Genomic DNA, 12,591 nt, shown 5'->3' on the forward strand with positions numbered 1-12,591 from the left:
TGAGAAGCTAACCAACGATAAAGTATCATCTTACTTTACCATCTACAAAGTATCATCATGCACATTAAACTCTGATGTCCCAGACAAAGGAGCGTATCTTCAAATGGTGTGTCTCTTTTCCTTTTTTGGTTTTTTGAGACAGAGTTTTTTGTGTAGTCCTGGCTGTCCTTGGTCTACAGAGTGAGGCTAGGCTCGAACTCACAGAGATTAGCCTCCTTCTGCTTCCCAACTACTGGAATTAAAGGCATGCACCACCACAGCCCAGCTTTGTGTATACAAGTTTATCATTGAAGTGTATGCCATCATTTAATATATAATAAATAATAAGTAAATAAGTAATGTAACCAGGTGATGATGCAGAACTTTCGAGTCCACTTTGGACTTGCGACCTATCTGCACTAACAGCAAACTCCAAGGCCCTGACTTTTTAGTTGGTTAAGGTAACTAAAAGTGGTTTTTGTCTGCTTTCTGAGACAGATGAGTATTTGGAGGGAAACTCTCCCTGGATTTTTCCACAGGTGCAGTGTGGGTTTATGGGATGCTGGGAGGGTGAGGTGCCTGCGTGTCCGTGAGCAGATGTGCTGCCTGCCTGTGTATAACACAAGAGCAAATGCACCAACTTTCCAGTCACTTGCCTCCTCAGGGTTCCATCCTTTGTGTCCCTCCCTGTACCACTTAGCCAGATCTCATAAACGCTCAGGAGTATAAAAGATTTCTCTGAAGAAGTCCACACAGTTACCCAACTTCCTTTTTCATTTGGCTCTTCAAAGAGATTATAAAGCCCTTCATGACAAGCAAACATTTCTATCCAGCTGGAACTTGGCTTATTGGTAGAGCACTTGCCTCATACAAAACGTGTCACACACACACACACACACACACACACACACACACACACACACACATACACACAGTTCGATGTTTAGCAGACCCCCCCAGTCAAACGTATTTCCACCTCCTTTCTATTCCTGTTGATGTTTCCACACTGTAGTCCTGCATACATTTTGCTTTGAATGAATTACTATTGGTGGCAGAATTTTGAACAGAATAGATGTAACTTTGTAGTTAGGTGTGGTGTGGGGGAGGGTGTCCTCTGTGCCTCAGATTCCTCTCCCATTAAATGAGGAGACCAGCAGTGGTAGGCAGCCCCATCCGCCACCCTGGCGATTCCCGATAGTGCAGATTCAGATACTGGTGTAGTTTATATTATCTGCAAAATCCCATAGAAAATGAAGGATATTTTCCTAGAAACAAAGTCTTTGCTCAAAGTAATGTCTAATTGTCTGAATGCATTGATGATGGCTTGGGGACTTCACAGATGGGTTTAGGATATTCTCCTCCCTTGAGCTGAAGATTTGAAGTGTGAACAATGCCACTGCCAATCCAGCCTCCAGCTGGGACAGCCTGATGGTATCTCTAAAGGGCTGAGTCTTGCCAAGGAAGATTTGCTTCCACAGCTGGTAGGAGTCCAAGAATCAGGCAAGACAAATTGGTCAGCTAACTTACCATTATGCAAGAAGCTTAGCTCTTCACAGGCGTCTGTAATTCATGCCTCTACACTGGGAAACTCATGAAGGGTCTCCCACCTGTAGCAGGGAGCCTTTGGAACACCCACATCCCATTCTATGACTTGTTTTTTAAAAGAAGTCTTCTGCTGCTTATTCACCATCAGAGCATTACACAATAAAGTCACAATTATCTAAGAACATACTTGCATGAACATGTCCTGTATTTTTTTTCTATCTGAAAAAAAATCTGTGATCTCATGTAGCCCAGGCTGGCCTGAACTCAATATGTAGCCAAAAATGATGACCATGAACTTCTCTCTCACCTGCCTCCATATCCAAATGGGATTATAGGCTTGTGTTGTTTTACATGGTGTTGGAGATCAAAGCCCCCAACATGCTAGGCGAGTCCTCTACTGTCTGAACTCCATCCCCAGCCTCCAGTTATTAAAACTAGTGAGGAAAGTCATGCCCTCCAATTGCTTATAATCCACCTGCCTTACCTTAAGGGGCTGCCAATTTTATTATATTTTAAAATTCTTGGCTATTGTTATTATTTGATGCCTTGGGATGATCAAACTCAGGGCATCTCACAGACTAGGAAGCCTTCTATGCTGCCAGCCCCAGACTGCCAGGGAGTGAGCACCTGATATTCTTTTTTTCTTAGCCTTCAGTCATGAGGCTAAATATCCAGTTTTTCCTGGAACTAGCCCTTCTAAGTGCAAACAACTCTGGGGGAAAGATCTGTGGTTTGATATATTATCAGAGGTCATGGGTCAGAGTCCAGCTCCAGCCAGGACATAGAGAAGGAAATAAAGGTTTGGAAGAGTTAAGAGGGTGATGAGCACACATCAAGAAAACTGACTCCAGGTCTCTCTCTCTCTCTCTCTCTCTCTCTCTCTCTCTCTCTCTCTCTCTCTCTCTCTCTCTCTCTCTCTCTCTTTGTGTGTGTCTGTGTGTCTGTGTGTCTGTGTCTCATTCTCTGTGTGTGTGTCTCTTAGCTGGTTTCTGTATTGGAATGCAAGAAAGGAACTGTAGATACTAATTGTAAAATAAATGCTTACGTGGTGTACCTATAAATTTTCATTGAAAATGCAAAAAATAGCAGCCACAGCGTGTTTAATCCAGTCACCACCCGATTACAAACAGACCCCCACCATATCCAAGAAGACGATAGACGGAGGGGCCAGCGAGCTGGGAGACAGATGCTCAACCTCCAGCAGCGAGCAAGGAAGTGGGGGACTGAGACGTGGCCAGCTCCCTGGGGGGAATGCGCACGCTGGAGAGCACCAATTATCATAATTGAAGGTAATGGTGCCGAGGCGCCAAGGAGCGCCGCTCTGTTTTACTTCACTCAACCCGACCCAGACGCCGGGCTCGGCTCCTCCCCGGCCGAGCACTCACCCTCAGGGACTTTTCGGGCTCGGTCCCACCTCGGCTGCGACTCCCAGACCCAGCCGCCCTCAAGTTCAGGTGCGCACCTCCCGCGCGCTGGCCAGTCCTCCCGCCCGCCCAGCTGCCCGCCTGCCTCTCTACCCTCTAAAAGAACGATGAACTAGGACAGATGCTTTGTTCAGGACAGATCTCCCAACTCATTCAATAACTTAAGCCATCCCTATGCAGAACTTATAAAAACAAACAAACAAACAAACAAAAACCAAGCGGAAAAAAAAAAGCCAAGGGAACAGCATTTTGGTCCCAAATGGTACCGATGCCCAGCCCTTCCCCTCCCAAGTCTGAGAGGACTGACAGCTTTTGACTGGGAAGCTGTGGTTCAGCTTTCCCCACTCCCCACAAACAGGTTTCAATCAGCACTTAACTCAGAGATTCACAGTGAGGAACAAACACAGGGTCTCACAAAGGCTAGGCTAGCCCTGTACCGTGAGCTACACCTCCAACCCTAGGGGATTTGAGAAGAGGTTTCAAAAACAGCTCAGAAACACAGGGTGGGAGTGTGGTGGGCACGGCCAGCTCTATTGAACCTTTGTTTTTCTCCAAGATGGAATACCTGAAATTTCAATTTCAAGGAGTCTGAAGAGACAGAGCAGCACTTTTCCTGGCATTCTGGGTTCAGAGACAAGCAGAGTGCGGCGTATTTGTTCTTTTTTTTTTTTTTTGGTTTGGTTTTACCAGTTTTCTTTTATTATTATTATTACTTGCTTAAACGATTGATTGGTTATTTTTGGTTGATTGGTTGGTTGCCTGACTGATTTCTAATTACAAAAGTAACACATCGCTGTAGGCAACTTGGAAAATTCAAGCAAATAAATATGAGAACTCTTGCTACAGTCGGGCACAAGCTCTTAGACAAGCTGCAGTTCCGGGGACCCATCAATCACAGTAAGGAAGTGGCGGGATGGCGGGGTGGGGCAGTGTTAGCTTGGGGCTCAGCTACAGACACACCTGCGACTTTAGGCAAACATCACAACCCTCTCTAGACTTCTGCCTGTCTTTGTGGGGAAGTGCGAGGGGGTGTGTTTTGCCTGCATGTGTAGTACACTATGTGTGTGCCTGGCACCCGCAAAGGCCAGAAGGGGAAGCTGGATACCCTAGAACTAGAGTTACAGGGGGCTGTGACTAGAGGACACAGGTTGGGATCTAGGTGTGGAGAGCTGGCCGTTTGGAAGAACAGCCAATGCTCTTCTTGACTGGCTCAGGAGTCCTCCAGCCAGTCCTCTGATGACCCCAGCTCTACCCCTGGACCCACACAGTAGGAGAACAAAACAAACTCTTGAAACCTGTTCTTTGAGTTCCACACAACTGTGGTGTGCACCCACCCACCCATGCACATATAAGAAGTAAATTAAATGTAATTTTTAGAAGATCTTTGAGAAAATAGAGTAATCAATTTGGTAAAGGCAGTTAATACTCCATCCAAACAACACACAGGAAGGAAAAGCCTTCAGGAAGAGAAAGAAGTTATTTACGTACTGTAAGGGGCACACGAACCAGTAGGCACCAGGTAAGAGGAGTTCGGTGGGCCAAAAGTAGACGGTGGGATGTGTGCAGTGTACATTACATAATTCAGTGAAAACACCCTTGTGCAACACAATATCACGCACAATGGGGACAGAAGAAAAGAAAGAACTTCCCAGAAATGAGTGCTGTCTGAGTAGAGAGAGGCTAGGACTCCCAAGTGACCAGTTATTCCAGGGGAGGACGCACAGAGTAATTATAACTTTCCAAGTCTCTTTCAACATCATGGTGCAGTGATTACAGCTACAGCATCTAGTAATCATTGCTTTTACTATAGATGACAATGCTGTGTCATTTTCTGAACAACGAACAGTGCTGGGTGGAAAACTCATCGAAGGTGGAAGAACCAAGTGTCACTCCCCTGAGCTACTCAAGATCAGACATGGCAGCTGTAGAGATCAGGGTAGTTTTCCACTCAGAAAGGACCATGCAGTCTGTGGCTGGGGCTGTTAAGGGACACCCCAGTGTCTAACCCACAAAGAAAGCGTGCAAGGGACTTTCCCAGACTGCGGCCCCACCGTTACTCTCATAAGTAGAGCTCATTGGTGTCTAATTACAGGCAGGGCTATAGAGAGCCTATGTGTTACCTTTAGACTGCCGAGATCCAGGATCCCAAGAAACTTGGAGACACTCTGGAAATTGATGTGGAGTCTCCAAACCTATATTGTGTGAGGCATGTGCATGCTTGTCCACGACCCCCAGTCAGGTGTCTAAAAGACACTTCTTCACATCCACCCTTTTCTGCATTACCTATGGGAATACTGGCAAATTCTGCTTGGCAGGTTCTGCCTCCCTTCCTCCTGAGTTATTTCACACCCAGAGCTCCAGACAAAAGCAGCAGCAGCAGAAGACAATCTAGTGGGTCTGTCTTTTTGTATTCCAGTGCCGGGGATGGAACCGGGGGCCCTGAGCATGTGGACAGGAGTTTTACAGAGCCCTGCCCCCAGGCCGCTTGCTCTCCTGCAGAGCTGAAGTTTGCTCTCTTCTTCTTGCTAACACCCTATTCTTTGATGAGCACATTGAGAGGCCCCCAGAACCAGACCTCCAGAGGCAGGAAGAGAATAACTGTAGCAAACAGTCTAGCGGCTTTTATCTCCTGAAAACACTGTCTGCCACTGCCCCCTCCACCCCCTTTGGGACAAAACCAACAGCTCTGGTAACAGAGGTTTTGTGTCAGGTCATCTGATCCTCTTTTGTTACATCTCTGAATTCTTACCAGTCCATAATTCAAACTGGGTGTGTGAGCCTGTAGTTCCGGCACTTGGGAGACAGAAGCAGGAGGACCACAGGTTTAAAACCAGATTGGACTTACATAGATAAACCATATCACAAGAAAACCAAAGCAGACAGTGGGGGACATCTTTCTATTTATTTAAAATAAAGTGTTTATTCTCTGAAGAATAATCATACCCCAAACTCCCTACAAGGTTGTGAACTACCACCTGCTATCAATCAGTCAAGATCTGGGTGTGCTGTGGGACACCTTTGGTCCCCATTACTCTGGGAGCTGGGACAGGAGGATTGCTTGAACCTGAGTTGAAGGCTGGGGTTACAGAGCAAACCCCTGATCTTGCCATAGCAACCATTCTTTCTTAAGTCAACACAGGGACATTGGTATCTGTTACCACTTTTATTTCCAAAGAACAAAATGATTACAGCCGGCTGTGTCTCAGGGCAGGCATCCTCCCAGTCAGATGTCTTACAACAGAACTCTATCACCCTCTTGTGGTGACAGGGAAGCTGTGCCCAGCTAGAAAACCAGAGCCACTGCTGTTGATGGAGCTTTCATTGGATGGTGGCAGTGAAAGAGGAGCCCCTGCCACCAGTTTTCAGGGCTTCAGAGAGTAGCAGTCGAGTTTCCCTGTATGCATTAGGAGGAGAAAACATTCCTTCTTCGTATGCTATGAATGGCAGCATAAATAAAATAAAATGAAAGTACAAATAAAACCCCCTTTCAAATGCATGATGGTCAAAATACAATAGTGGACCCAGGAATAGACTCTGCACAGCCCCAGGCACCTAACTTTCAAGGTGTATTTATCAAAATACACTTTGGAAATCAGAAAGCCTCATCAACAAATGGCGCTGGGGAAACTGGATTCCCACATGTAGAAAAGACTGAAACTAGATCCCTACCACTTTGTACGAAATCAATTCACAGTGGATCAAAGACCTAAACCGAAGTCTTGGAACTTCCAGAGGAAAACAATTTAAGTTACAGGCATAGTAGCATCTACCCCATCTAGGTCCTGCTGGAGCTCAGGAAGGGACTGGTTGTGTGGAATGATACCCACAAGATCTCCAAGACACAGGATACCCCAGAAGAGCTCCAGTGAAGATCCAGTGAGGACGGTGTAGCAAAAACCAAAGGCCTTGAAGCAGAGCAATAACTCAGTCAAGCTGTTGGGTCGAAGGGGTACACTATATGACACACTGGAGCCTCCAGCACCACCAGGATGGATGAAGAGGTGATGGAGAGGTAGGAGAGAAGGAAAAGCAGAGATTTTCTGGTTTTGGGTGTGGTTTCTTGTTCTGTTATGGTTTATTGGGGGTTTATTTGATTGGTTGGGTTTTGTTGTTATTGTTCTTGCTTTTGTTTGCTTGCTGCTTTGTTTTGTTTTATTTTGGGGAGGATGCCACAGGATATGGAGGAATATGTGGGAGCAGGAGGTGAACAGAATTGGGGTACATAATCTGAAATCCCCAAAGATTCCATAAAGAAGTTTAAAAAATATGGCCCACCATGTTCATGTGACAGGGAAATAAAGTGAACGGTTCACATTATGAAAACTGTCTGTGAGTTGTACAATTGGTTACAAATAAATAAATATGAAAACAAGTAAACAAATGAAAAGGATGCGGGAATAGGCAGAGAAGCCCAAAGCACAAGAAATAATCCCAAGGGACTGACCAAAGGGATTGCACAGGACAAAAGGCACTGCCCAGCAAGGGGACACAGGCAGGGTAAAGTAGCAGCCAACTCTGCGTTGGGGGGGAGAGAGCTGGTATTTAACTACACAAAGAAATACAAAACTTAAACACCAAATAAATGAGTTTTCTAATCAGTCGGTGGATTGTGCAGACAGTTCTCAAAAGAATAAATAAAATGGCCAATAAATGTTTGAAAAGTTGTCCAACGCTGAGTCCTCAGAACAAAGCAATTCCAGCCTGCTCTGATAGTTCCTCTTGCCCCAGTCAGAAAGGCTGTCATCAAGATAACAGGTCGCTACTGTGCTGGTGAGGGTGCGGGTAAGGTTTGCCCACTGCCGGCATTCAGGGGCCTCAGAAGAGAACATCAGATGCCCTGGAATGTGAGTTACAGGCAGTTGTGAGCCACTGTATGGGTGTTTGGAACTGAACCCAGCCCCTCTGCAAGAGCAGCAAGTATTCTTAACTGCTGAACCACCTCTCCAGCACCCTCTCCTTTTTAATGTTCATAGTGGGCATGATGGGCATAAACTAACTGCACCAAAGTCTGAATGTGTTCACTGATTCTGTAAATTGTGCTGACCAACTTCATCTTAAAAAGCACAGAAACATGAGACCCCCCAGATACACTGAACAGAGGTCCTCTCCTTTCTGTGCAGTACAAGATGGGTAACCAACTAAGCATGGTTATGCTGCTCGAACATGAAAGCCTGGCTCAGACTCACAGGAAAATCCAGCCTCCAGATTGGCAGTAGTCGCCAGCCTAGAGTGCTCAAACCCATCAACAAGTCCATCTGGGTACCTGGAGCTGTGGAAGGCCACATCCAGCACTGTAGCACTGTTTGGATAATGAAAGTTGTCACATTTATCTCTGACGGAGTCGGTCAGGTGACTTCCATGGAGTCAACGTTAGCTGTCATGAAATCTGAGCTCAGGACACCAGCTACCATACCAAGGCCTAGAAAGCTACAAAGTGTCACAAGACTCACTGACAAGGCCAGTTCCTCCTCATCCTCCTCTCCAGCGTACTATGGAATATGTTGGAAGCCAAAAGGAAAAGGGAGGGGGGGACAAACAGGAGAGGGCAGAGAGGGGAGAGAAGGGGAAGGGATGGGGGAGACGATGAACACAGGAAGGAGAGAAAGGAGGTAAGGATTTCTGAGAACGAGATTTGGGGTATTTTCTTAACTCTCAGTTTTCATTGGAGGAATCTGCCTGCCAGGTGCAGTTGTCAGTTTTCCCAGTGTCTGATCTAATGGCCAGGCTCCTGTTCAGACAGTGCCTTTCTCCTGTGGAAAAATGCTGTCTGGGAAACCCCTGCCTTGACCTCTCCACTCCAGTGTGTTCATAAACAGGAACAAGTGGAAATCAAACTTCCACTCGACACTGAGCCTCCCACTAATCAGAAAGAGGCTCCAACAGAAGGAAAAACTCCATGGTACCCACATTTGCTTCTTTTCCTTTTCAGATTAATTTTTTATTTTTAATTGTGTGTATGGGGGTCTGGTGTGTACACATGACTGCAGATGCCTGGAGAAGCCAGACAAAGGTGTCAGCTTCCCTAGAGCTGAGTTACAGGTAGCTGTGAGGCACCCAATATGGATGGCTGGAAATCTTTTTTTTAAAAAACTTTATTTATTATGTACACGGTATTCTGTCTGCATTTATGCCTGAAGACCGAATGAGGACCTCATATCTCATTACAGATGGTTATGAGCCTAATGTGGTTGCTGGGAATTGAACTCAGGACCTCTGGAAGTGGAGCCAGTGCTCTAACTACTGAACCATCTCTCCAGCCCCGGGTACTGGAAATTGACACAGTTCCTGTTATGGTTAAGTAAAATGACGCTGTTCCCCGAGTGCCCGTGGGCATGAGGGGCAACAGATCCAGGATGGGAACCACATGTGGGTGAGAGATGGAGATGGGGCAGCCAATTCCACAGGAGCTGCAACCATGGTGGATCAGAGACAGACAGATAGGCATGACATGCAGAGTACGGTTGGATTGCTTATTTAGTGGGTTATGGAGGAGAAAGGGGGGAAGGGAAGGAAGGGAGGACAAAGGAAGAAAGCAGAGAGCAGAGAGAAAGGGGAAAGAGACAGAGGGGGGGGGAAGGGGAAGGGAGGGAGAGGAGAGGAGCCTGGCAGCAGCTACTTCTTTGGGAGAGAGACAGAAAAATAAAGACTCACAGCAGGCAAGAAGGAAGATCTGCCTGCCTTGGTGAATGGGGAAGGGAGTGGGCAGGACTTGTCTCTTAAAGGGACAGGACAGACCTTACATTTCCATCTCTTTTTTATAATAAAAAGGCAGGAAGTTAGGCACAACAGGTTAAAGGAATTGGGGTGGCAGATTCTCAAGACTGCTTCCTGCTTATTTGTGGGTATCATCTTGTGGGGTGAACCTGAGAAAGCTGGGTGCTGATCACATCCTGGTGTAGCTGGTCTCTTTGCTCCTGTCTGGTGTTTGTGGTATGGAAATGTCTGGTGTCTCTTACACCTGTTTAAGGTATTGGCAGAACAGAGGACAAAATTAAGTTTAGGAAAAAAAAATTTTTAGGACCACAGAATTGAAAGGGGTGTATCTGACCTGTTTAAGGTGGATCCTTCAATTCAGCACCCTGGAACTCACAAGAATTTTTTAGGTTTGTGAAAACAAAGTTTATTTAAAACAGCAGCATATCTATATCAGAATGACTGTGACAGATATTTTTGCACAATAAAAAGTATTTTTAAGACTATGGAAGGCAGCTTGAGAGAGAATTTTGATTAACTTGTATTTTTCCTCACATCTTTATAACTTGTAGATATATACCTTAATAAATTTTTTTAAATTTGTATTTTACTGAAATTGTTTGATGAAGTTGTCCTTTTAACTAACAAAACATCTTGGCTGTCAAACTGCATCAGAGATCTTTGAGAAAGAACAAAATTTTACTTAAGTTATAATTAGAAACAACAGAGAACTTACTTGGTTGGCACCTAGAGCTACTCCTCAGGGTCCCTCCATGGTCACTGGAGGATCATATTTGCATTTTGCTGTTTAGCGCAGGGCCTACCAGGCTCCAGAAGACCCTGTGGGCTAAGAAATCTGTAGGAAGACAAGCCTACCTTGACCTGAGCAGCTAGGCTGTCGATTTCCAGCGATTCTGTCCACTGTCTGGTGATCTTCAGTTTAAATGAAAAGCAGTTTTCCCCGTGGTCAGCACTTGGTAGTTGAAGCAAATTTCAGATGGATGTTGTTTTGCACCCATTTGTCTTCTGTTTTCTTTCTTTCTTTCTTTTTTTGTTTTTTCGAGACAGGGTTTCTCTGCAGCTTTAGAGCCTGTCTGGAGCTAGCTCTATTAGACCAGGCTGGTCTCGAACTCACAGAGATCCATCTGCCTCTGCCTCCCGAGTGCTAGGATTTAAAGGCGTGCGCCACCACCCGGCTTTGTCTTCTGTTTTATTTGGGAGGAAATAGAGTGCTGCTGCTAGGAAACCAACCTGTCTCTTTTTGTTATGAAAAGTTTTTTTAATAATTAAATATTTAAATGTAATATTCCCCCAGATCTCTGGGCAGGTGAGGGCTGTTACTGGGTAGAGATGAGTTATAACTACAGTATACATGTGCCTGGAGAGCTGGGTCCGAGCTTGACTGTACTGGCTCTCAACTTAACAGGTAAGATTTACATTCGTAAAAAGACAGAACAGAAAAAAAAACTGCTGCTATAGAAGGTTATTGGCAGAACTGACAATAGTAGAGAACAGCTTAATATATTTTAAAGAGGGCTGTATTAAATATAAAGTATTTTTGTAAGAGACCTAAAAGTACAACAGTTTTAAAACAATGAGGACTTATTGCTTTGTAGTCTGGAATGAGATACAATGAACAGACAATTATAACATTTAACAGTAAACATAGGTACATTTAAGTTACATGTGTGCACACATACACAGAGAAAACAGGAATTGGGTGAAGTTGATGCTCTTGGTGGGCCCTACCAAAGGCATGTCACTGCACAAAACACACAGGTAACAGAGTCAGCAAGAGAAACTTGAAGACAAAACATAAATTAAACTGGGGGACCAGGCATAGCCTACTTCAGTAAAGATGGCGGGACTTGGTCCACCTGACCTGGCTCTCAGTTAAGATGGCAGTTTAAAGTCAGTTAAGATGGTGGTAAAGGTCACCTGACTTCAGTCCAAATGGCAGTGGCTACATGTTGTATGAAAGATGAGGACTTAGAGGCATGACCCTCTTGCCAATGTCACAAGCTTCAGCAGGGAGCCAAAGGCTGGAACTGAAAATAGCTGCCTCATGGATCTGATCAATCTTGTTGGGCTGTGGTTGGCAGGGGCAGTTTGAGGAAAGCTGAGCCAGTAGGACACCAGCAGAGCATAGTTTGAGGGTTTATACCATAGCTGAAAATGTGAAAACCCGTGAAAAAGACTGCAGGGTTTATCGAAGAGTGTCCCTCTCTTTACAGGCTATAAGTGTTAAAGCCTGACTGGCTTTGTTCTGGGTGACTCAGAAGCCAGAGAGGCTTGGGGCCTCTCCCAGCAGTCTCTCATGGCGGGGACCACTGACGAGTGGTCAGAAAAGAAGGAGAGAGAAAAAATTCAAGGAGCCCTGGGCCCCTAGTTGAACGTACCACACAGCATGTGCAGTGCTAGCACGGGAGGACTGACCCTGGGTTGTCCAGTCACGTTTTTAGCTATGAAAGCAGCGAAGAAGAGCTCAACTGTAACTGTGAAGGCTGTGGTTGGGGGCTGGAAGGGGAAAACTCACCACCGAAGCTGCTTGTGTGCATAGGAGGTAGGCGTTCAGACCAGGGAACATGTGGTTTGTTGTGGAAAAAATACCCAGTTCTGGATCCTGACCCCAGGAGAGGGGCAGGAGAGCCTCCCGAGTCTCAGGCACCAATATTATGGTAAAAATAAAAAATGACACCATTCCCCAAGTGGCCTGTGGGCCACGAGGGACAGCAAGTCCCAGGCAGGGGATTACATGGTGGGTGAGAGACCGAGAGCAACAAGTCCCAGGAAGGAAGGTGCATGGTGGTTGAGGACACCAAGACAGATAGGCACACCATGCAGAATGAGGTTGGATATTTAGTGGGTTATGGAGGGGAAAAGGGGAGGAAAAGGAAGAAGGGAGAAGAGCAAAGAGGGAGGGGGGGGAAGGGGGAGAGGAGAGGAGTCA

The sequence above is a fragment of the Arvicola amphibius genome, chromosome 6, assembly GCF_903992535.2.
Source record: "Arvicola amphibius chromosome 6, mArvAmp1.2, whole genome shotgun sequence".
In the NCBI taxonomy this organism is placed as follows: domain Eukaryota; kingdom Metazoa; phylum Chordata; class Mammalia; order Rodentia; family Cricetidae; genus Arvicola; species Arvicola amphibius.